Source organism: Phoca vitulina, unplaced genomic scaffold, assembly GCF_004348235.1.
Source record: "Phoca vitulina isolate PV1807 unplaced genomic scaffold, GSC_HSeal_1.0 scaffold18, whole genome shotgun sequence".
Classification (NCBI taxonomy): Eukaryota; Metazoa; Chordata; class Mammalia; order Carnivora; family Phocidae; genus Phoca; species Phoca vitulina.
Genome location: NW_022589721.1, coordinates 26,848,429 through 26,874,039, shown reverse-complemented (window position 1 = coordinate 26,874,039; position 25,611 = coordinate 26,848,429). Strand labels below are relative to the sequence as shown.

General features: G+C 53.8%; 1 protein-coding gene across 4 annotated transcripts in view; it reads left to right on the top strand.

Moving 5' to 3' along the window:
• The first annotated feature begins 542 nt into the window (after positions 1 to 542).
• ST3GAL1 (ST3 beta-galactoside alpha-2,3-sialyltransferase 1) overlaps positions 543 to 25,611 on the top strand; it is a 93,047-nt gene continuing 67,978 nt past the window's right edge. For 2 of the 4 annotated variants that reach the window (XM_032415704.1, XM_032415707.1), the window contains exons 1-2: positions 543 to 826; positions 18,209 to 18,362. The gene's annotated coding sequence lies outside the window, so the exon portion shown is untranslated. Of the gene's footprint in view, positions 929 to 16,771; positions 16,935 to 18,208; positions 18,363 to 25,611 lie in introns of those variants that run through there. The other 2 variants (XM_032415705.1, XM_032415706.1) reach the window with 2 other exon arrangements.

Sequence of the window (25,611 nt, the reverse complement as noted above, 5' to 3'; positions counted from 1 at the left end):
ACCTCTAGTCCCGCGCCCTTAGAGGAAGTCGGCGGCTTTGCCCGGTCGCCAGCAGGGGATCGGCCCCTTCTTGCTACGGTGCGCGCCCATCTCGGGCTCTTCGGGGCACCGCCACGTCCATCTCCTCCCGGGGGCTGACCGCCCGGGTTCCCCGGAGGTTCTTCCCTGGTCTCGCCAGCCTGTGGGCGGCGGCCTCGGCGCGGAGTGTGGCGGAGCTGTCCCCGCAGAGCCCTCTCCGGGCGGCGATCCGGTCCCCGCGCCGCCTCCGGCGTCTCCCCAGTCTGGCCTCCGCTAGCCGGCTGCGGTCCACGTGGCTCCGGAGCTCGCAGGAAGCCCTGAGCGAGCGGAAAGCCGAGCCGAGAGCGGGCGGAGGGCGCGCGGGGGGAGCGCGGGCCCGGGGGGCGGGCGCTGGGCGGAGGAAGGGGAGGGCCACGCGCCGCCGAGGCGCCCGCCCCGCTCCGGCGCGCCCCGCTCCCGGCCCCGGCCGGCCAGGGAAGCGGCCCCTCCCCGGCCGCCCGCCCGCCCCTCCCGTTACACCCGGGGGAAGGTGTTCCCGAGACCGCTCCCATCCTCACCCCGCCTCCCCGCCTCCCCGGCTCCAGCCTCCGCCGGCGGAGCTCCACTATGCCAGACAGTTTCGACACTTTGCAAAGACAAAGACCAGAGGGAGGAGGAAGAGGAGGACGAAGAGGAAGAGGAGGAGGGAGAGGAGGACGGAGCGATGTGAGCTGGGAAGGGGGCGAGTGTTCGGGACACCCCCCCCTTTATTCTCCTCGGAGCCCCTCATCCCCAAAGCCGCGGAAACTCCAGCGTGTCTCCAGCTGCGGTGAGCGAGCGCGCCGAGCCCAACGCTGCCGGGGTGCGCGGGGGGCTGCGTCCGCCGGAGTTGGGGCTCGGGCAGTTTCGAGTGTGTTCTCCGAGTGGAGGGGTGAGTGCCCGGAGCCGGGAACAGAAGTGGTCGGGAGAGGTCTAGGAGGGTGTCACACTGGAGGTGGGGACTGAAGACCCCAGGCGCCCGGAGGAAGACACACGTAGGGAGACCCCTTACCCAGCCACAGCGTCACCGGGGTCTTTGGGAGAGGGAGGAGGTCCAGGAGGAGGCTGGAGCTCCGGGATCTTCAGCCGTTATTAGAAGAGCTGCTGGGACCTCGGCGGGGAGCCTGCGCCAGGTCCGGAGCAGCGGTCCCTGGGTGGCCCCAGTGACACTGCACCGGCGCCAGGCTACAGTCTCCTGGGTCGGGGCCGCCAGAGGGCGAAGCGGCCAGCGGGGCCGCGGGTGGGATGAGTCCCCTCTGGGCGGCTGGCTCTGGCGCTTCCGAGTGGAGCGAGGGGCGCGGGGGCGCGCGGAGGCTGCCGGTGATCCGGTCCCGCGGCGGCGGGACGGGGTTGCGATCGAGCCTCCAAATCCGCTGCGAGCAGGAGCACATCCGGGAGGTGGCCATCGCCCCCGGGGACGCCGCCGGCCCACGTTGCTCCGGAGATGGTGGAGAAGTTGGCGCGGTAGCTGGACGTGGCGTGGTGGGCAGGGAGCGATTGGGTGGGCGCAGGGGAGGCAACTCGAAACTCTTGAGTCCGCCCCAACCCCGTTAGGCGCCGCAGCTGCAGCGACATAATCTGACAAAAGTTAGCAACTTGTCTGTGTTTCTCGGGTGTGTGACCTGCGCGGGGCAGAGGCCGCTCCTCGGGAGAGCGCGGGGGCTGGCAGCCGCGGTACTGGGGCAGAGCGCCCGGATGGGGCTACGGCTAGATTCGGGATCGGGACCGTGGCGCAACTTTGGGCTCCTCCTTTCGCCGAGCGTGTGTTTGAGCGTGACCTTGCGGGAGGAAGCGCGGCTGAACTTGAGATGGGGGTTGAGGCTGCGCCGGGTCTGCCTTCTCCTTGCCCCGAGGCCCCGTCTCTGGGGAAGGGCGTCTGCAGAGTCTGGGTTCTGCTCGGCGGCTGGCGCCCGGAGTCCCTCCAGCCTGCCGCCCCAAGGTCCTGGCCAGCGCCTGCCACTCGCGGGGCTTGGTGGGGGCGCTCGGCGGGTGGACACGTGCGCGCCCAGAAGTGCGCGGGTGGTGGGGGCTGGGCGGGTCACTGCGCCTCGCGGGCTCTGCGTGTCCCGCAGCTGGAGACGGCCCCGTCCCTGAGGGCAGTGACCCCTTTGCCGCGGGGCCGCGTCAGGCATCCCCCTGGCTTTCGCGTGCCCACCTCCAGGGACTCCTCGCGTCTTCTGGCTCACCCTCCTCGCGGGCCCCTTCGCCCCGCGGATTTGGGCCGAGATGGGCCCCCAGGGAGACAGCGAGCGCGCACCCCTGCTGGAGGCCGAATGTGTGTGTTGGGACGGGGGGAATGCGGGGAGAACGAGGTTAGCAGGGAATGAGGTTGTCCAAGAGTCTTCGCCACCGCGCCTGACACACAGTAGGGAAAGGCTGTTTGCAAAGGCCTGTAGATGGAAATGCGTTGGCAGGGGCCTGACGTCCCCTTCTCTCCTTGTTCTCCTTATTTCTACTACGGAATTCACGTTCATCCAACGAATCAAGCCCTTTAGGCTTCTAGACGTGCCTTGAGCACCTACTACGTGCCAGGTTCAAAGCTGGGCTGTTCTTAGAAGCGGAGGGCGGAGCCGCCTGGTGTTCTTGCCCAGGAGCTGCGTAAGGGCACCCGGGACTTTCGCAAAAGGCAAGGTGCAGTGCCCCCTTCCGGCTGCTTTGGAAACTGCCGCTTGGCTCCGAGGTGGGGAAGGGGCGCCAGAGGCAGGGTGCCTGGGCTCCCTCCAGGTCCCTCCTTGCACCTCCCCTTCCTGCCCCAAATACCATGGCCTGGCCATTTTCAGAAATCCCGTGGTTGGCTGAAAAGACCGTCCAGAGTTCACCATTCCAGCCTTCCCCGCCCTCGCCCAGCTCCCGGTCTTCCACCGTCTCCCTCTCTGATGTTCAGGCGTGAGACTTGAACTCTCTGAATCTCAGTTTCCATATCTGTAAAATGGGGTCATTACTATTACCTTACAGATGTGTGGCACAGAGTGTTACATATAATTGTGTGAATGTGTGTGCACGGAGGGATATACATGTTCACACGTTCACAACATATGTACATATTCATGCGACCTTTGACTTCAAGTCTGGGAAAAGGAATCTCATCTTACAAAAAATTTAATTTTGCTGAATAAATAAATAACAATGAGTAGGGAGCTCCTTCCTCCATCTTTGGACAACCCTACAAGCCTGGAAATGTGCTGCCCCTGCGTTCTGCTGGTCCCGCATTTGCTGTCCAGGCTTTACCCGTGCGACAAGGCGAGGGCCTGGGCAGAAGCAGGGTCTTCCCCTCACCTCACTGGGTTGGCAGGCCACAGGGCCCCTCTTGAACACTGCCCTGAGAATGGAAACGGGAAATGTTGCCAGAAGTGAGGGCAGAGGGCTCTCTAGGGGGCGTGGATTCTGCTCCTCCAGGCTCTGCCTCAGCTGCGGAAGCTGACTTCTGAGCAGCCTTCTTGCTGACCGCAGGGCCGTGTTCCCACCTGGAGGCACAGACTGGGCATTCCCTCAGCTGGGTTTACCAGCACGCCGCTAAAGTTGGGAACCTCCATAGAATTGGCTGTCTGGAGCCTTTGTCCCCGAGGTATGGTGGGGTGGATCCATCTGTGGGCCTGGTAGTGAGGGATCCTTGCAGGTCCTGGAGCCTCAGGGGTGTGTGTGGCTTTGTGCCAGGTGGGTCTCTGTCGCCCCTCTGCACCAAGCAGCCCCCCAAGCCAGGATATCTCCTGGAGGCAAGCTCTCAGCAGTCTCCCATCCCCCAGGAAGGGGCCTCTTTGAATCGCTGGGTCAGTTCACCTTGCTTGAGTCCCTTGCTTTGTGGCAGGCTGCTGACTCAGAGGAGTTATATTTGGACAGGGCTTTTTGCCTTATGGGATTTAAACCTTAACCCTCTCCCTAGGCTCCCTCCCACACCATGAAAAGCAACCAAAGTAAAGTAAAAAAAAAAAAAAAAAAAATCCACCAGTCATCTGCTTATCCTGCTTCCTAGTAAATCCTATATGCACTAAGGATGAACGCCACTGGCCAGTGGAAGAGCTGCTGGCCCGGTCACAGAAAATTCTAGAATAAGGTTCACAGGCACTTTGTTCAGTTGTGGAGCACATGGGGAAACTTCATACCCCCTTGTAGACCCAAGGATCTGAGGGCTCTCTCCTCTAATTTGGGCACACGAGCCCAACCTTGGGCCCCAGAGGAAACCCGTTCTAGTCCTAGGGCTAGTGCTCAATTTGCTTTGTAACTTGGCACCCACACTGTTCCAGGCTCTGGTCTCAGTTTCACTCTCTGCAAAATGAGAGGCTTGGAGTTCTGCTGACATAGCTTTGGGGCCTTTAAAGCCTTTCTTCAGGAAGACAGCCTGCACCCTACTTGCTTATGCTCCAGCTCCATCCTTAGAACCTTCCAGATGTTCCTGGCATCGCAGACAATAGGGCCATCCATGCAGGGATGCCTCCCTTCCCTTACTTACTCACAGAGAGTTCTCCGGACGCGCAGAGCCCATGCCCATTTGGTGAAGTCACTCGCCAGCAATTCTCAGCACTGGACCTTGAGAGATGGCCCGGAAGTTTCAGACTCTGGGGTCTGAAAGTTGGCAGAGCCGGTAACATTTGTGGGGATCCCCAATGATGTGTGTGGCCAGTAAGAACCTTGGTGACTTCACCAGGACCAATTTGCTTCCCACTCCAAGAGCTGAGAATGTTCATAGAAATAATTTCATTCAATCTTTCATATTAATGAAAACAATACGGAGGCCCAGAGGGGAAATCATGGGACGCTGGGTGACAGAGCTGACCTAGAACGCTCGCAGGTCTCCTAAACTCCCAAGTAGGTGAGACCTCTCTGTTTCCCCTTCCCCACACCCATATTCTTTTCTGCATATTTAAGTTTCCTCGTTGGAAACTGGCATTCCTTGGGAACCCTGGGGTTTTATTGTTTCTTGGGTCTTGTTGGTTGCATTGTTTTGATTTCAGTTGAACCAACATTTATTAGGAACTTATTATGTTCTGGTCACCATGCAAGATGCTGAAAATATAGGGTTGGAAGAACATGTGATGGATCCTTCTGCCTTCCCCCCACCTCTGGCCTGCCCCTCAGAGGTCACCGTGTGGTGGGGGGGCGCCCGGGGCATGAAGAGCATTTCGCAGGTGTTTGTACGGGGTGGACACGTGCGTGTGCCGACAGCTGGGACAGAGAAGGGAACGGGTTCCTGCGCCTTGTGGGACCCACGGAAGGATTCACTGAGGAGACAAAGCCTAAATACCTAGGGGAATCAGACTGCGGGAAAGTAAAGTTATTTTCTTGAATGCTTTGAACTGATGTCTAATCAAAGTGGTGTGCACCCTGCCAAGAGAAATTAAAGTAAAATAAAATAACAGACTGGGTGTTGGTCTGTCTGTTCTGCGTGGTTCTGCAGGGGTGAGGGAACTGGGATTTTAGGGGCTCAACGATACGGCCCCGTTCCTGTAGTAGGTGCCGATCTCTGGTTTACTTTGGTGGGATTTATCATTGCTGCTCAGCCAGAGTGCAGGTCCCCGAATTATGATCTTCCAAGGGTTATGGGCATTGCAGTGATGGTATGTAAGATAGAGATTAGCTGCTTTGCTTTCGCTTTAAGAAAAATAAAATTCGGTGCTTTAGCTTTAATCCTTGTCCTTATACTTGATCTCAGATTTAAATGGCTGCCTGGGGAGACGGGGTTAAAGGCATGGCAGGCAGTGTGTGTGGGGACAGTGCCCAGGTTTTCAGGCACAGGACTGTGTCCAGCTGGGTGAGCTCAGGCAAGCCCTGTAGCTCAGGGGCTAGGGTTCAAGTGCAGGTGGGTGATTATCTCCGGATGCACGGTGAGGATTAAAATTCATGCACGGGAGAGTGCCCCAGGAGGGGCCTCCTCATATCCCAGCTAAGAGCCTGTGCAGGAGGGTTAGCAGGGAAAGTGCTGAATGCTGGAGGCATGGTATCCGAACAGAGCATGTGGGAAATAGAAGAGTTGACGGAAGGCGGAACGTTCTGGAAAGCTCGTGGAGAAACACTTGACGTACAGGGCTGGAGTTAATGTTTAATGGTTTGTTAGTAACCCCCACTGGAAGGAGCAAGGCCGAATGACTGGGTTAGAGTAGCAGCTTGCTCTTCTCATTTCTGTGGATTGCATAAAGCTGACAGTTTCTTTATCCCTAGGGCATGACACAGGGAATTGCCAGGAGCAGGGGTATCTGGGGGCAGAGGGGAGTGCACAAGTGAGGGTGCTGTGCACCCTGAGCCCCTCCTGTGTGGCCTGGCTGGCTTAGCAACGGGTGTGATCTGTGTCAGGGTTGAAGGCACCCGGAGGAGGCTCGGTCTGTCGTGGTTCACACTGGGATGAGTGTTAGGGACAGGACACTGGGGTCAGGGTATTTCCTACTGAGTCAGGTGGATCCAGACAGGGCAACCACTGGCCTAGGACTCGGAACTCCTAGCTCCTGGTCCTGATACCCCACCTGCTCCTGGCTGAGGACCCTGGGTACGTCCCTGAACCTCTGAAGAGTCTCCCGTTTGCTCAGTCGGTAGATGGCACTGTATAATTCCCACCCTTGCCGGGAGAGTTGGGAGGGGTCCACAGGATGAGGCCAGGGACCTGCCTTATTGTAATAAATGCAGTAGCTTCGAATTTTTATTAAGCATTTAGGGCATGCCCAGAACAGTGGCAAGTATTTTAAACATTGACTCGTCCTGGGTTCCGGTAGGAAACATACACTCACAAATGGAGCAGAGTTTAATAAAGGGAATGTCTCCAGAGCTGGGAGCGGTATTTAGGGAAGTCAGCAAGGGATGTAGCAGGACCTGAGCCCAGTTACCACCCCCCACCGTCCCCTACCCAACCCCCCAAGGGGCAGATGGAGGGATGGGTGAGCGGGACCAGGACTGTGGCAATAGGAGCTGATCGAAGCCTCTGAAGAAAGCCTCTCTCCTCAGCCTGGAGGGGAAGAGCCAGGAGGATAAGGCTGCCACCTTGCTCTGTCCTGCCTGCTTTTCACAATCCTTGTGCCACCAAGAGCTGAGCTCACCCAGCAGCCAGAGGCCAGGGAGTTCCTTGTTGGAGCTTCTCGGGGACTGGACAGGACTGGAGGCTGATCCTGCACTCACCTGTCATCTCCTTTGATTCTACAGCAGCCAGGGGCGTGGGTGGTCACAGGATCCACAAAGGACAGAGCTGGAGGCAGGAAGGGAACTCCCTTCCTCAGGGCCATACCGCTGGTGGGAGCCCAAGTTTTAACCTCTGTGCTCTGTTCCCCTAGTAAGATGCAAGAATCAAGAGTAAGATGTTATTATTAAGACCTTTATGTTTTCAGGGCACCTGGGTGGCTCAGTCGGTTAAGCATCTGCCTTCAGCTCAGGTCATGATCCCAGGATCCGGGGATCATCCGGCTCCCTGCTCAGGAGGGTGTCTGTTTCTCTCCCCCCCCACCCTTCCCCCATCCCCTCCCTCAAATAAATAAAAAAATCTTTAAAAAATAAAAAAGACATTTACAATTTCAGTACCGTCTTTGAGAAGCAGAGTAGCCTCAGTATTAAGGTTTCGGGGTCTGAGACTTATCACTTATTGCTCAGTGATCACGTCACTTACCTTTCCTGGGTCTCAGTTTCCTCTTTTGTCATGGGGATGATACTCCGTACAGTTGATGTGAAAAATGAACGAGTCACTGAACAGATGTTAGCTTTTGTTCCCGAGAGGGCCAAGGTTGTGAGTGTGTGTGTGTGGGGGGGGGGGGGGGGGGGGGCGGGTTGTGCTCCCTCTTGTCCTTCTGGTCTATTCCATATTCAGATAATACTGTTTGAATATTTTTGTCTTAAAAGTTTTTTCCTTACAAAAATATCTGGGGATGTTTGGACCATTTCTCCTGACTCTATGTGTGTGTATTTTTTCTAAAGTATGTAAAAGTTATCTAACCAAGTCTGATTCTGGAGCCCTTAAGAGAATATAAAATGCAAGTTAAAAATCTCAGTAATTCAGAGAAGTTGAGAAGGAAAGAACATTCATTCCAAATTACTGGCAGAATTAAAAAGGGGGTTTCAGATGACTTTTGGTAGGTCCACATGTGGGTATGCAAAGAAAATCGTTTCTTTGGATTTCACCAGCTATCTTCAAAAACTTCAAACCCAAATAGATATCACTGTGATAGATTTTGCTACATTAAAAAAAAAAAATCCATTTGAGTGGATTTATGGACTAACAGACCATAGTGGCTAAAAATTCTCTTCATGAATATTTACTTAGCAGAGGGCTGTTGAGAAAAACCCAACCAAAAAAAAAAAAAAGAAAGAAAAACCACAACCAAAGCAGACCCAGCTTCTTCTCTAACTGAGAGGGTGGAATGACTCCAAAATATTGTTTCATGCTCAAAGAGCCTAAAACAACTCCACATGAAAGATGAAAATCCATCTAATTGGGCATTTACCTTTTCAGAAATAAAAGGCTCAGCGGAAAGAAAAGAAAAGGAAAGAAGAAAAGAAAACCTCTTTCCTTGGAAGGCTAGACTGGAGCCCAAAATAAACCTCCCGAATCGCTTGGCCCAGTAACGATGGGCTGTGTCCCCACTCCCTGTCTTTAGTGTGATAGCCTCAGAGAGCCGCCCTCGGTCTGAGAGCTCAAAGCCCTCCTGAAAGCCCCGAGCTCTGCGTTCACAGCCCTTGGCATCTGTAGCCCTGACCCTGTTTGAACTCCGTTCCAGCTCGTCTAGGTGCTGGGCTAGGATGAGGGTCCTCCCCATGTTGCAGAGGAAGTGACTGACCCAAGGTCACACGGTCTCTTGCACGCAGATCTTCCTTCCATGTGCCCCAAATTTCCTCTGTGCAGAGTGGGGAGTCATAAGCCCATGCCTCCAACAGCCTGGCTACCCCAGCACACATCTTCCTCAACTTACCCCTCACAGCCCCCACCTTCCCACCTGAACTGTCCAGATGAGTCGGATGACCTGGTCCACTCAAGGGCCTGTGCTTGGGAAAAGGCAGATCCAGGCCTCTGACCCTGATGGGGCCACCTCCCTTCATCCTTGCCCCTGGGGGCCTTGCTCTCTCCACCTCACCCTAGGCTCCCCCGATCTGCGTGGCTGAGTCTGAGAATAGTGGCAAAGGAACATAATCGAAGTCTTGGTTTCCTAAGTAGATCTTAGAGTCAACTTAAGGAGCCCAGCCTTTATCATCATAATACAACACAGCACAGGACAGCACAAGACCACATAACATCAGATAGCAGCCATGGCGAGTGCTTACTGTTCCTGTAAAGTCGGCCCAGAGAACCAGAAGCCGACTTGGTGGAGGACCAGCTTGGGCTTTAGGAAGCCAGAGTGAGCGCTCCATCACCGGGGGAGACCTGGGGGAGAGGCCCAGGGCAGGTTCTGCTGGTGAGGTCCAGGGAGGCAGATCACAGAGTGGAAGCCCCAGGAAGAACCTGTCAACAAATACCTTGGACATTCAGTTAGGGGATTTCCCAACCATGTACTTATTTTGCATGTAAATACTCTTGTCAAGGGGAGGAAGTCAGCGAGGACATGGGGTCAAAGGCAAGGAACAAAGGCATAAACAGGATTTATGAGAGAAGGGGAGAGAAACAACCAGCAGAGCCTGAGAACTGGGACTCTTGCTTGTAAGTCTTTTGCAGGGTAAACTGATGAACAGAGCAAAGAGATTGTGTGCATTCTGTCCTTGAGGCTTTCAAAGAATATCCTTTCAGTTGATGGAGTTTCTAGAAAACCGCAAGAGTTGAACTGTGGAGCCTCCGTGATGGCTGTCTTGGGTTGCCTGTGGCCGGGGTCTACCGTCAGCATCTCCACGTGGGGCTGGGCCAGGGTGTGCTCTTTCCATCAGCAGGCTTGACCCTTCCTTTAATATTACTTTCCTGGTCTCCATAATAGCCCTATAAAATCACTGCTCGTACATTTTTCCCTAATCCCATTTTACAAATGTGGAAATTGAGGCTCAAAGAAGTGAAGCCACTTGCCCCAAGTCACATAGCTAGAAAGTGGCAGAGCCAGAATCCCTAACTGCCTCCTTTCTGCCCAAAGCCCCAAATCTCAGGCACCATGCTGTGTAATTCCCGGGATCATCCCATATCTCTACATGCGGGGACTGGGAAGGGTGGGACAGCCTCCCTAAGAGGTGCGGGTAGAGAACACATCACACTGAGTATCTGTCCCCAAGCCCAGCCCGCGGGTGGGACTCCAGACCTCTTCCCGGATTCCCCATTTGGTGCTGGTTGGATGGATTTATTTAGCTAACCTTGGCAGTCTGGTGGGAGTTTAAATCTCTGCGCCGGGTCCCTGTGTTGGCTGATTACAAGCACTCATCTTTTGGGTTGTTGTCATACACTGAATTCAGAGAGCCCCACGGTGCCTGGGGATTGAGGAAGGGCTGGGAGCCAGCCGCAGAGACAGGACTGTGAGCAGAAAGGCTTAGTCAGTTTGTCACCAGGCGTGTAAACCCACCCAACTCCCAGGGCCTGCTCTGAGTAAAATGATTAGTAAAAGTTGCTCTTGCAACATTGGAAAATTCCCTTTTAATAACATCGTCACAATGGAGAGAAAGGTCTGCTTGCTGTTCTTCCTTGAAAACACTGTTAATCCTACCACCTGGTGGAGAGTCTGATGAAGAAAGACGGTTGCTTGGGAAACATAGGAGCTACCACAAACAAGAATGTCCTTGTGGGGGGTATTCCTGGTTGTTCCTAAAGCAAAATCTGAAATTTCAAACCTCAGTCTTTCGGCAAAAAAGGAAATTAAACCAAAGGGGAGTTGAGAAGCCCGTGAGATCGTGCACCACTGCCTACGAGAAATTTCAAATGAAAAACACGCTTTTCTCGGAGTGGCTTGAAGAATTGGTTCCAACAGAAGGTCTGCTGTTATTTTTCCGTCTCTACCTGTGACCGGGAGTAAACGGAACTGAGCAAAACCGATCTGCGAACTCTAGGATTAGAAAAATTAAGCCGATGCCTAGATCTGCCATGCCAAACAACAGTTTTGGATATCGGAGTATGCCTGCCTCATTGGGAATCTGCCCTTGGGATGAAGTAAAGGAGGTTTCTCTTTTCTCTGAGCAGGAGCCCTGGTGTCCTAAGCTGTGACCATTACCGGAGGGAGGTTGGGGGGGAGGGGTGTGTGAGTAGATTGAATGATAACGAATGACAGAGTTCATGCATTTGCAGAGCATGAAACAAGAAAGAATTGTAGAATCCGAGCGTTTGCAAAGAGGCTTAGCAGTGCCCTTGTTCAACCTTCCCCTAGTCCAAGATTTCAATTATTCATCTACTAAGTCATTCATTGGTTGGCCCAATAAAAAATACTGGCTCTGCCACTTCTTAGCTGTGTGACCTTGAGTGAGTTGCTTTACCTTTCTGTGCCCCCATTTCCTTATCTACCTCCCACGGGGTACTAAAATGAGCACTAAAGGAGTTGAGCTGGTACTTGGAAAGGGTTTAGAACAGTGCCCTGCAGAGTGCCCACCCTAAGGGCTTGCTGAGTGTGTGCTCTGATCATCATCATCATCATCATCATCATCATTCAAGTTTAGAAACCCTTTGCTCAGTCTCCCACGAATTGGCTCCTCACTTCCACTCTCCCATGTGGTGGTTATTCTGTCCTCTTGATTGCGAGATCTGTGCCCCACACAGTGGCCTTTTGTCCTGGACACCTCTGTGGATAAAGAAGCTCTTCCTCACACAGAGCTTCCAACCATGGAGGACTGCCTGGAGGAGGTGGTAGGATGCAACTCTCCCAGGCTATCTGAATTTAAGGCTGAGAGAGTGGCCTGGGCTGTGGTGTGGCCACTGGACCATAGAGGCAGGTGAGCACACCTAAGACGAGACATTTTGGATATTCCCTGCCCTCTGTCTTACAGCTAAGCAGATGGCTCAGAGGCCCGACCTATGCAGTTCCTCAGCCTGTTAGCGGTCAGAGCCAGGGCTGGAAGCCAGCCCACAGTTTCGAGCTGCCAAGTCCTGCCTTCATGGCTGGGTTTCCGCCCGACTTGGGAAGCTCAGGGTGTCCTAGAGAGCGAGCCTCCCACGCCCTCCCCAGGCCCGCAGCCAGGGACCCCAGCGGCCGGGTCTCCCGCCTGACCCCCTGCACCAGGTTGTTGGCGTGGCGCTTACACCCCCATCTCCCAGACCACCCGCGCCCACGGGCTCCTGTAGACCTCCCTCTGAGCAAGTCTGTGCTGGGTTTTATGAATTCTGGTGGCTGTCTGCCCTTTTACCCTTCCTGAGTTTCTGCCCAGGAAATACCATGTACTGGACGTTTTGGACTCCTTTTAACCTTCTAAACAGGGCTCTGTGGTCATTCTTATTATCAGTATTTTGACAGTTGGAAAAACCGAAGTTCATTGGCATTGGCCATTTGACCTAAGGTCCCCCAGGTTGGGTCGAGTTGGGGGCTGTTATGCCCCCTCCCACACCACCATGGCTCGCTCTCGAAGGCCCATGGGCCAGAAGGTTCCCGGGCCCAGTGTGTCTGCCCTCACTGCCCATACCAACAGCCTGTCACCAACCTCCCTCCCACCTCCCTTCCCTTTGTTCCTGAGAATCAGGTAAGAGGCCAAAAGAACAAAGCCCCCCCTCCTTCCCCAGCCATATTTCAAAGGGCTATAAATAGGATGGTTCTTGGTGGCGCTCTGGTCACATTCAGCACAGACAGACTTTGTGTGATGCCAGCCCTGTCCTCTGGCTCAAGGTTTTCCTGATCAGCACAAGCTTCCTTCTGCCCTCTCATCCACAAAATCTTGTTCAAAAGTCCGTGGTCAGGCCTCCTGAATTAGGCCCTGCTTGCCTGGCAAACAAACCCATGCGTTGTGGCTCCCAGTTCCTCCCAGATCGGAGTGCGGTTCTGGGCAGCCCCTAGGAGGCGGTGCAGCCCCCAGCGTCCCCCTGCTCTGAGGGCAAGTTCAGTGTCCCCGGCAGGGAAGGCCTGGGGGCCGAGGGGGCAGCCAGGGCCAGGAGAACACAGGCTCTGGGGCAACTGTGGGACTGGGGCAAGTGACTTCCATGTCCGAGCCTCAGTCTCCCCACTTGTCTCTGGGGTAGCACTGCCTGGCCTCCTGGCCAGGAGTTGCATGAAATAAAATAGGAGAGGACGGGGGAGAGCCCCAGAGAACAGACGGTCTTCCAGCTGGAAGACGGTGGGACCTGGTGGCAGCGGCGGTGAGGGTGGACAGGGCCAGTGCCCATGGGACCCGAGACAGAACCAGGGCCCCTCCCCATCACGTGCTCAGAGGAAGGGGGTGTAAGAGGAAAAACGGCAAAGCTGTGGTTTGGGAGTGCTGCACGGCCTGCATTCTTTCAGTAATGAGGTGTGGCCGAGGTATCCCTTGCTGCACGTAGGAGAGGTTCGGCCAGACCCACGTTGGAGGAACCCCAGAAGGTGGAGGCTGGCGGCGGCTGGTGCACGTGGGAGTAATCACCAGCCGTGTTGGCGCGTCTGCCCCCCATGCGAGTAGCACCCACGTCTTCATTTCTCTGGGCTTTGAGAGCTGACTGTGCTTGGCGCTGGGAACCCGAAGTTGAAGCTGCTTGGAGAGAGCTGGGAGCCCAGAGCAGAGGTGCAAACCAGTAAACTGCACTGCCCCCAACTAGGGATCTGTGGGGGGGGGGGGGCGAGGGGGACACGGACTGATGACCTTCTAGAGCCCAGCCAGGCTAGAAGGGGAGGAGAAGGGCCTGTGTACCTGGAGGAGGCAGCCCTGGCTTTGAACTGCACCTTGGCCCGTTTCCTGCCCTGTGGCCTTGGGCAAAGGACCTGACTCTTTCAGAGCCGCAGTTTGCACATCTGTGAAATGGGGGTTCAGCCTGCACACCCCTGCCCCCCAGAGGACTGCTGCAAAGATTGCATGAAGTCATGCACCCGGTGCTGGCCTCCTTGTCCACACTCATCCATCCACCGTTGGTAGTGATAACCTCTGCCCTGGAGAAGCACCTAGCCTCCGAATCCAGAAATCCACTCAGGCCGAGGGCTGTCCCTGGGTGAAGCCCTTTCCGAGGGGGCGGGTCCGCATGGGAGGACAGCTTTCCTGCCAGCAAGCACATGTGCTTCCTGCCCCAGTTGGTGCTTTTCATATCAGTCCTCCAGGCCGGGCGGGGGGTGGAAGTGCAGCAGCATCGGGAAGGGGCCGCTCAGCCCCTCCACCCTCGAGTCAGCCCCTGCACCCCTGGGGCTCCCCTGCCCTGCGCCCTGCTCCCCTCACCGAGCCTGGCCAGCAGCCCTGCTCCGGGCATCCCAGCTCCTACTCCAGGTGTTTCTGGGTCATCTCACCGCTGGCTCCTGATCTGCCCCTGCACCTCCTACGTCTGGGTCACCTGTCCCCTCTGCAGACAGATCTGCCAGACAGTCTCCGTGCTGATCTCACTCTCCGCGGTCATTGTGTTCTGGACAGGAATTCAGATTAAGAAACTACCCACCTGTGTGCTGACCGTCTCCCCCTCCCCCCAGTGCAGGGTGGTGCGGCCGCTGGCTTGTGTGCCAAGACCCGAGAGTGTGCTGTTGTCCCCGCCAGGGCAGGGCGTGGAGCCCGCAGGGCGCACCAGAGAGAGGCTCAGTGAGCGCCGCTGTGAAGTGCACCTCGCTCCACCGGGGAGGAATTGGTTTATCATTCAGGCTCCGATCTTGGCCATGACCTTGAGTAAGTTGCTTACCCTCTTCAAGCCTCTACTTACTCATCTGCAAAATGATACACATAACAGCTGAGGTCACATCACTGTGAAGATTAGCAGAGCTTTTGAGAACAAAGGGCTTAGTTTGGGAAAGCGCCAGCCAGCCCTTTAAAGTGATATCTGCCCCAATTCCTACTACTAGTTTCACTTTACAATTTTTGTTTTTAAAGTGCTTTCATGTTGGTTTTTACCCACTTGTTTTTCAGTACGGCCTTGCAAAGTAGTAGAAGCAGGAACGGCGTCTGTTTTAGCAAGGCGCAAACTAAGATTCAGAGCAAGACCGTTCGCAGTCACACAGCCTGGCTTGAGCAGCCTCTCCTGGTCGGCACAGCCAGCCGCTGGGCACCCTGTTTTGGGATAGGACATGACCACAGGCCTCTGAGAAAAGACGTCTGTATATTGAAAGGGCAGCACTATTATTCAGCGGGGCCCAGTGTTCACAATGATCCAGATGATCACCTCTCTAGTGGAGGAGGGAGAGGCTAGGATTTCTAAGCAATCTGGCAGCACTCCTCTGGGAGTGATGTGGAATTTCGCGTCTAGTCCTCTGCTCCGCTCCCCAAAGAACCAAAATCAGAGAACAGAATCTCTCAGGAGATTTGTCATGTTCTAGTGCATGATGGTGCAGGGAGCCTGCCGATGGGGATGTTTTAGTAGGGGCGAAGAAGGAATGATTTATGGGCTCCCAATCTCCTGTGCCGCAGATAGAGTTGGTGGAAATGTTTCTTGCTTCCGAGTCTCTGGGTTTAAGCCCAGCGGTTGGCTGCTGACGGCCTGGGAAGGTACCTGGTGGCTGCTGGTTATACGGATAGAAATGAAGGGGCGAACGGCCGGGGAAGGAAGGGAGGGAAACAGGTGGGGTCTCGGGAGATGAAGGATGGCAAGGCACGGGAAGAGAGCCACGGTATGGCATTCCAGAAGAAGTTTTCAGGGTGCGTGTTAAAAAGCAAAAGGCAGGGGCACCTGGGTGTCTCAGTCGGTTAAGCATTTGCCTTCGGCTCAGGTCACGATCTCAGGGTCCTGGGGTCAGGCTCCCTGCTCAATGGGGAGTCTGCTTCTCCCTCTCCTCCCTGCTTGTGCTCTCTCTTGCTATTTCTCTCTCTCTCTCAAATAAATAAATAAAATAAAATAAAATAAAATAAAATAAAAAAGCAAAAGGCAAGGAGAGTCTCAGTAGATCATTAGGCTGCCCCCTGGGATGAGCAGATAATAGAGTGGGATAATTACGTTTTCTGTGCATTTAGCATCCCAGCGCTGTGTTAGGAGCTGAGACACCTAGGGCCTGGAAGGTGCGTGACACCTGGGGAACGGTTCTAGCTTATGAAATCCCATAGTCGCCAGCATGCCAGTCAGGGTTGGGAATCCAGTGCAAAGGACTGAAGATAAGCACAGGAAGCCATGGGCAACCGAAGGTGAGGTGGCTAATTCGGCTTGGCGTGTGCAAGGGAGTAGGCGAAAGAAAACATCTTGGGCGCGTGACACGTGAACGAATTGTTTTGTTCATTCTCTCATTCAGGAAATAGGAACCGACTTTCTCCCACGTGGCCAGTGGTGTGTGGGTGGTGGTGGCAGAGTGCGTGTGTGGGACAGGCACGCTCGTGCTCCCGTGGGGTTATCAGGCTAGTGACACATGCTCTCTGGGAGTGCAAGGACTCCTGGGTAGTGACAGTGCCTGGCCCCGTCTGGGCGGTCAGCAAAGATGTCCCTGGGAAGGGCCATTGATAGTGAAATCTAACGGGTGAGTAGGCAGTGCCCAGGGAAAGGGGACGGTGTGAGCTGGGGTTGGGAGGGAGGAAGGTCTGGGTTACAGTTTACAAAGGTCCCTCTGGGGGCTGCTACAAGCAGGGGTTGGTCTCAGGGGAGGTGGCAGGGGCAGGTCGGAGGCTGGGGCTGTGAGCGCCCCGTCTTCATTCTTCTGTCAAATATCAGGGGCTGAAAAGAAAGTTTCATTCCGGGAGCTTGCCTTTTCTGTGACACTGAGCCCTGACTGCTCTGGCTCAGGCCACGTTGTGTGTCTTCCGTGGAAACATCCCACTCCCTCAGCGAGCTCCAAATAGAATCTATTTATTGTCAACACCAGGCGCCTTTAGACAAATCTTGGGTCGGTCTGTAACTAAATCCTGTTGACTTTGCATCTAAAATAGCTCTTGAATCTTCCATCTCTCCTCCATCCCACAGCCGCCCTGCCTTAGTCCTGGCCCTGCACATCTCACAGAATCACCAACTCGGGGCTGATCTTTCTCTCCAAGTTGTGAGTTCATTGTGTTTTATCACCATTGCTGTGTGTGTAACGATTACTTGGTGGTTGTATCAGTGAGCTTTCTCTGCATAACAAACAGCTCCAAGCCTTCGTGCCTAAAACAACAAACATTTGTTATTTCTCCTGATTCTGTGGGTTGACTGGACATTTCTTGTGTCTGGGCAGTGTGGCTGGGACTCAGTGGTGTGGTCTATGCACCAGGGGACCAGCTCAGCTGGGGTAATGTGGCTGCAGAATGATTCCTAGCAGCGAAAAAGGGGGATATTCTGGACATAAGCACTGTTGAAGCTTTTATTTGTGTCTTTTGTTATTGGCTCATTGGCCAAAGCAAGTTACATGGCCGAGTTCAGATTCAGAGGGTGGAGAAGTGGACCTCAATTCATGTGGGGACAGGGAGCAAAGACACACTGCTAAGGAGGATGTGTACAAGGTGGCCTGAGCAAATGGGGGCCGTTACTCTATGAACCTGTCCCAGGGGCTAAGATGAGGACTGTGGAACTGGACAGAATGGGGGCGTCCCGTTGGGGGCTGTTCTCTACCACTTAACTGCCTTTGTCATCCTGGTCAGGGTTGTTCACAGGAGCTCTCCAAACCCCAGCTGCCCATTCATAAAATGGGATAGTCATTGAGACCACCCCAGGGATTTCGTGAGAAAACGTGTGGTCTGTCCATCTCTCAGTGCTTGAGACACAGTAAGAGCTCAACCAGGGGTCTCTGTTCTTTCTCTCAGGTGGGGCCTTCCAAAGCCTTCTCCCACCTGGCCTCAGCCTGGTGGTGCATCCCAACCCTGATCTCACATGTTCACTATTGTTCACTATTTGCATTTTTCCCTATCCTCTTCCTCAGAGACACTTTCCTCCAGTTTTTTTCTTTTTGTCACACAGCATTTCACTCGAGTGAGGAGCAACTAAAAACCCACCTGCTCTTCTCATACTGAATTAGTCATTTCTCCCTTAGCTCTCCCAAATATCACTCACATCCTCGTATCACATTGCCCTGAGTTATTTATTTGTCTGTTTTCTCCACCAGGCTGAGCTTCTTGAGGGTATGAACTATGGTCTCCTCACCTTTCTGTCTCTGGTACTTGGCTGTGTGCATGGAACAGGATAGGTGTCTATTTAAAAAAAATACTTGATGTATAAATCATTGGGTGAGTTGGTGGAGCGATGGGCGAATGCCTTTGAATTGTCTTGAGTCATCTTCAAAAGACAGTGGATGAACTAAAGATCAAAACTGACTTGAACTTTTCTCCTCTTCCCTTCCAGCTGGGACCATTTTCAGAATCAAACTTTCTGACCTGGAAATACCAATAGAAGTAATAATCATCGCCAGGACCTGTGGTGAGCAAACACTTTGAGCTTTGTGGCCAGGACAGTTTCCTCTGAGGACCTGAGATGGACAGTCCCTCAGCCCCCTGAGGTAAATGACTACCCTCTCCGCCAGCACGAGTGAGAGGTGTTGCCTTTTCTGGTTTCTTCCATAGATTAACTTGAGTAGCGGGGGAGAGATGTCCCCCTATGTCTTGGTCTCTTTGTAATTTGGCCTGCTCTCCCAGGGATATGCCATTAAGAGGGAACACTTTCTACCTCAGGGAAAAATGCAGGGTCATTAGAATATCAAACAACCTCATTTTCTTAAAAGGAAAGCCTTCTGTGTTCTCATTAAACAAGTAGGTAGAAACTGGATTAGGAACAGCCTCGTATGACCAGTGCGGGCCACCCCAAAGAAGGTCTGGAATGACACTGTCCTGGAATGAGGGTTAGCACTCAACTCTGACCCACAGGACAAAACTGGCCCAGTCATTTTTTATAAACAAGCTTCTGTTGGTACCCAGCCACACTCTTTCCTTCAGCTATGCGTCACACCGCAACAACAGTGGTGACAGGGGCTGTGTGGCCTGGAAGCCACAAATATTTACAGTCCGGTCCTTCATGGAAAGAGTCTGCCAGCCCCTGGTCTAGAGCTAAGCTGCCCACATGTAGCCACTCCATGTGTGGCTATTTAAATTTTAATTCATTGAAATTAATCACAATTAAAAATTCAACCCTCAGTCACGCTCACCACGTTTCAAGTGCTCAATAGCCGTATGTGACTTATGGCTACCATTTTGGACAGTGCACATTGAGGAAGTTTCCATCAGTGAGGAAAGCTGGCTTGGGGAAACCTGTGGTCACCCTGGAATGCCTCTCTTCGCCCTGAGTGTCTCACTCAGTTTGGATACAATTGCCACCATTGTGGAAGAAGGAAGGTTGGTCCATGTACATGTGTGTGTGGCTGTTCTATATGATTATTGGTGAGGACATCGATCTATTTATCTACCTACCTATCCATAAAAATGGAATTACTTCTAAAATTTCTTTGGGCAGCCAAACTATGGCCACTGTATATGAGTCCATGTAAAAACTAAGCCACTTGGACCTTGAGTTATATCAGTTTTATATATGCAAGTAGGTTGATACAAATATGAGCCTTTCCATGGTCATGGGAAGATCAGATAGAGTATAGGGCCTCCTGTAAAGGGAACGAAGCAATGGCCATAGTGTTCCCCATGGGCTCAAGATGGGGCAAGAGAGATAAGAAACAGGGAGAGGAAGAAAGTGAGCTAAAGATACGGTGTTCGTGAGTCTTGGAAGAATGAGGAATGATGGAGACAAAAGATAACCGTGGGTTTACTTTCAAAGAATGTGTTAAACAGAGTAATGATGATTGGGACCTTATCCCATCTCAGAATCGGGCTGAGCACAACCAGTTCTATATAGCAGACCCATGGGGAGAAGCTTGGACTTGGCAATAGTCCCGCCATCTTGGATGGGTCAGGACTGGGGGCATAATAGGAGGTTCTACTTGTTGAATAAGGCAAAGTGCAGTGTAGAATAAGAGGGCCAGTCACTGAGCTGCACAGCATTTATGGGTGGGTCCCAAGAGGGAACAGAGAAGAAACTCTAGGTGGCCAGGAGGCCTATAGGCAAAGGCCCCACGTTGTGTCTTTAGGAGCTGGGCTTTCTCGGCCTTTGGTTGCACAAGAACTAGCAAGAACAAAGCAGAGATTCAGATGATGGAAAAGGATTGAATTGATATGTATCTGTACATCTAGATCTGAAATGGGCCCTGCCTCTCTTCTCTTGGTTGGTTTTTAAGCTCTTCAACATTGCTGGTGAGTGCTGGAAGCACTCGAAACAGGTGTTTCCATAGTGGACCTTCAAACAATGGAGCTTAATGGAGATATGAAGTAATTAGAAGTAATGATAAGAAAAGGTATTGATTTTTAGTATATAGTACCGAGCGTATCAGGGACAACAGTGGTGGTGATGAGGGTGATATTAACAGCGATGATATCGTCCATCCATTTCAAGCTTGTTATGTGCCACATGCACGATTCTGGTAATAATAATTATTGTTATAATAGCTTCAAATTATTGTGCTAAGCACTATATTCACTTTTTCTCAGTACATGAACCCAGAGTATGCTTTTCAATTACATTTTTTTTTTCAATTGCTCAATTTTGATATAATTGCAAATTTACAGATAAGTTGCAAGAAGAGCCAAAAAATTCCTGGATACCCTTCACTCGGATTCCTTAAGTGTTGACATTTTACCCTATATCCATTCTATCCTTTCCTCTCTCTTTTTTTTCTGAAATCCGAAGATTCTTATAACGACAGTAGAACCAAGTCAGAAACTTAGCATTGGTTTACTACTGTTACCTGATCCTCAGACCTTATTCTGATTTCACCAAGGGCCCCCAGTGAAATCCTTCCCAGCAAAAGAAAATCCATTTGGCACGTGGCCTTGTTGAAAAACTTCCTTAGTCTTGTATTTTGTGACATTCATGTTTTTGACATGTTTAAGCCAATTATTTTTCAGAGCGTCTCTCAGCTGGTGTTTGTCTGATGCTCCCGCATGATTACATTTAGATTTCATGCTTTTGCTGGGCATCCTGCAGAATTCATGTGGTGTTCTCGGTGCCTCATAATTGGAAGGCCGGTGCTGGTCTGTCCCACTACCGTGATGTTGGCTTTATCACTTGGTTAATGATGGAATCAGCCATTTGTCAAGGGGCCCTGGCTCCTTTCCATGGAGAGTGGTGTCTAGAAATACCTTTTGGTCATGAGGTATGTCCGTTGCTACTGAGATACGTTGCCTCTAGGCCCTCTGAGCAGACAGAGCTGGGAAGTAGGGAGTGTGGGTGTGTGTGCACGCACACGTGTGTGAGTATATGCCCATGCGCGCGCGCACGCGCACCTCCGTATTTGTAGACCCGTGTGTACGTAGCCGCATATACATGCATACCCATCATATACATGTAGGCACATCATCTAGATCATTTCTAAGTCAGCCTACATATATATTAAAACCACCGTGAGCGCACACTGGTGATGCTGGCCTCAACATTCTTGAAATCCACGTCTGTCTTAATGATGCTGACCCAGTCCCACTGCCAATACCCCAGACCACCGCATTTATTAAACCGTGGGTCAAGCCCTGTTTCAGATCCTTCCCTCACTGTTACTGCTCATAACAACCCAGCGGCCCGAGTACAGACGAGGAAACGAGACTCCGAAAAAGTAATTAGCTTCTGCAAAGTTGTACAACTAGCAGATGTGGTAAGCTTACAGTGAGTGCCTGTCCCTCATCTGCCAGCGTTGGATCCAGTGGCCCGCGGAGACACCGCTACCCTAGAAGGAAACCCGAGCGAAAGGGGAGGGAAGTGTTTGTCCCCATGGACCCACGGCCACTGCGGCTCCTAGCAGCAGGAAGGCGACGGCATGTCGGTGGACGCCCACGTCCTTCACTCCCGGCACGTGTTTGTGGCCTGCATCTCTGATGGGGTCCCGAAGCCCATCACACAGGGTGTGCAGAGACGCACAGGTGCAGGAAGGTGTGACCGTGGGCCAGTGCGTGCGCGCGCGAGCGTTGTCCTGGGGGGAGGGGCGGTGCCTGGCCGTCGCCCTGTGCTTGCAAAGCCCTCGGTCAGGTTGAGGGCGTGAATGCAGAAGTGGGCCTCTCTGGGGAGAGGGCATTTCCTCTCTTGCCATGGGGTATTCCCCCTGAGCCTCTGCTTCCCAGAGGCCTTAACCGAGAACACATTTGTATCCCTGGCTCCCAGCAGAGCATTTGTAGGAGGCAAACTTGATAAATGCTAGTTCCGTTCGTGCATCAACAACTATTTCTGAGCTCTTTCTCTGTGCCAGGCACTGTCCTGGGCAGCCAGAGACCCAGGGAGCTCACGTGCTGGCCGGGGGTGAGGAAGGGGAAGAGATGGACGATAAGCAGGAACCGAAATACACAGCGGCAGGGTGGGTGGGGTGGAGAGTGCCGGGCGGGGACTGGGTGAGGTGGGGTGGGGTGGGGAGCACAATGTGGCGTGCTGGTCCAGGAGGGGCGCTCGGAGGAGCCGTGGCTAGAATCCAGTCACACTACCCAGAGGAGGGAGCGCACAGTGAAGACGAGGAGCCTGGGCTGCTGATCAGAGGACGGATGGGGACTGTGGCCTTCACCCTGGAAAGCCAGGCCTGCCTGCTCCAGTGGATCTTTTAAGGCCTCAGGAGTCAACGCACGTGGGCACTCTCCCTCAGAACTCAAACTGTTATCAGCTGGCCCAGAGGCGAACTGGAGGCCAAGGGCTCTGAGTAGATAAGAAGTGGTCTTGGTGGTCAAAGATATGGAAACGGGCAGCAGTGAGATGCGGGTGAAATTTCTGTTGCTGATCACCTTAAAGGAAAGAGCAACGGTTGTGGGCACAGGGACCGTTGCTCTGGAAGAGAGGAGACCTGGGGGCCAGCTTCAAGGAGCTGAAGGGCTGGCAGGTGCAAAAAGGTGAGCTCGTCCTGGGTGGTTTTAAGGAGGGAATCCACATGGAGTGAGTGGAATTAGCAGAGAGGTTCCAGTTCAGGCCGTGGTATTCCTTCCTTCCTTCTCATCCATTCGTTCATTCATTCAGGCAGCAGATACTCCTGGGTGCCCGGCACTGTGCCGAGGACCGGGGATGAAACACAGTGAGACAAGAGCTCTGTCCTCGAGATAGTAGTGATTCAGTGGGAGAAACAGACAAATTAACTGATCAGCGGTAGCACAGATGCAGTTCTGAGTTTGGGGAGGCCTCTTTAAGAAATAATGATACAAGTTAGGGATTTAAAATGAAAGACAAGCCCTAGGGGCACCTGGGTGGCTCCGTTGGTTAAGCGTCTGCCTACGGCTCAGGTCATGATCTCAGGGTCCTGGGATCAAGTCCCCGCATCGGGTTCCCTGCTCTGGGGGAAGCCTGCTTCTCCCTCTCCCTCTGCCTGCCATTCCCCCTGCTTGTGCGCACTCTCTCTCTCTCTGTGTCAAATAAATAAATAAAACCTTAAAAAACAAAAAAGAAACACAAGCCCTAGTTAAGTGGGGTGCAGCCAGGGGCTGGAGCTTAAGCTTCCCTGGTGTGGGCCAGGCCTCCTGCCGGGTGGGGGAGAATGCCTTTTCTCCGGGGGTACCTGGAGCCACAGGGGTGACTGGGCACAAGGGGTTCTTTGCAGCAGAAGGCTGAGGACGGAGACTTGGCGGGAATGCTGGTAGTGGGGATTCTGGTGGGGTCTTACCTTCGAGGTCCTCCAAGCCCTTGTTCTTGGGCTAACCAATGAGAGCTAAAGACTTTTGTGCTTCTGAGTGCTGCTGGGACTTTCAAAGGCACTTTCCTGGCCATTCTGCCAGGGGGTCTACCTTATGATCCCACTTCCGGGACTGCCTTCTGAGCAATCACCTGAACCTTGGGGTTAGCGGGGCTGGCAGAGTGTCTGCCAGCACTTGCAAAGGTCTGCTGTGGGTCACGTGCTCTTCTAAGAGCCCCAAGCGTCGACACATTTAACCCCCGCAGGCACCCTGGGAGCTTCCGTCCTTCTCCTTGTTTCACCAGTGATGGAGGCACGGAGTGGTTACGGAACTCAGCCGCAGAGGCGAGCTGTCAGTGAGTGGAGGAGGCGGGCTCTGTGCCTCTGGAGCCCAGGCCCCTCGCTGTTCCGCCCGTCCGGGATCCTTGCCGCCTGACTCTTAGAGCAGTGCGCCAGAGACGGTGCGAGGGGCTGAGGTTAGAAGGGCCGAAGGACATGCACAGAACGGGATAACGTGTGAGGGACCTGCACACGGAGCTTTACCAGCGCGCCGCAGGGCTCGCTAGCAGGTGAGGAGGGGGACACACGGAAAACCAGAGTACATGGTAACTGCGTGTTCACAGGGCTGGAAACCCCGCTCGGCCCTCCCCTGCTTCCCGGACAGTCCCCCAGGCTCATCTGTCCACACATTATCCACAGGCGGTTTCTGAGAGCCGGACACAGGAGAACCAGCGCTGAGGAACGGAGACCTGGTTTCTGCTCTCGTACCACTAACAGTGCGGGCTTCTGCCTGCTCGCTCTGCTTGCACTTTCTCCCACCCTGTGGCAGGGCTGTATCTTCCGGCAGCAGCCCTCCTTGGTCCCTCACTGGTCCCAGCGCCCTCGGAGCCCGTGCCCCCCTGCACCTGTCACCTCGTTTGGAGAACGGAGCGGGGGACCCACAGACCCTCCTGGACTTGAGAGCACACGCTCTTCACCATGGCCGCAGGAGGCTTTGCAGGCATATGTCGCATCATTAGCATCTGCTAGAAAGGCCAGGCACCCTGCCTGAGACCGGGGCAGTTGACAACGGTGCATGCCCTCCCAGGGGGCTCAAAGATCCAGCCCTGGTTGACAACCGGGCTGGAAGTGGGAAAGCAACAAGCCTCAGCACAAGCTCACGCTGACTCCACCTACCAGCTGCGGGTCCCTAAGCTGATGAGCCTGGCTCCCCTGGGAGGATGGAGCCAGTCCCACCCACCAGGGGAGAGGGACCCCACAGGGATATGTGAGCTTTGAGGGTTCACCAGAATAGGTCTCGGCGTGAGGAGGGCCTGGAGGCTTCTCCATCTGCATCTCTCCGGCTCTGCCACCCTGATTCCCAGCCGTAGGGGAGACAGAGCCCCCCACCCGCGAGGGCCTGTCAGGGTGAGACGCTGCGCACAAAGCCGCGCCCGGTGCCTGGCCCGTAGTCAATGTGACACGTCACCCGTGTTGTTATTCCTAGCTGAGCCACCCTGGCGGGCCATGGATGTGCTGTCGCACAGCTCCGCTCCACCGCCCAAGCTTGGGGCAGGTGTCTGGCTGCAGCCGAGACATTTCTTCCGTGGCAGGACGAACGTTCCAGAATAACCATATCTTCCATGGCAGGACGAACGTTCCGGAATAACCACTGCGGCCAGGCCTTGAGGCCTTGATGACATGCGTGGGGGGGCCACCAGACCACCAGAAGCATGGAAATTTCCTTTGTGCTTCTGGAAGCCATGCCCACAGATTGAGTCGACCTCAAATGACTAATTTTTATTCCAGTCATGCCTGGATGATAAGCATTTGGACATTTACTAATAACCTTTGTTCCCCAACGGCATCCAGTCATGTCCTTCCTCTTTTCAGTGTCCATGTCGCTCCTGGCCCCGGCACAGAGTCCAGATTCCACAGCAGGACGGACAAGGCTCACCATGACCTGGGCCCCACCCAGGACCCCGGCCTTATCACCACGCTCCTACGAACCACGGAGAAATTTTTAGAGTAGTATGGAGAGTGTAAACTGTTAAGACAGAAGGCCTGAGTTGAGATCCAAGTTCTGTGGCCTACTGTACCA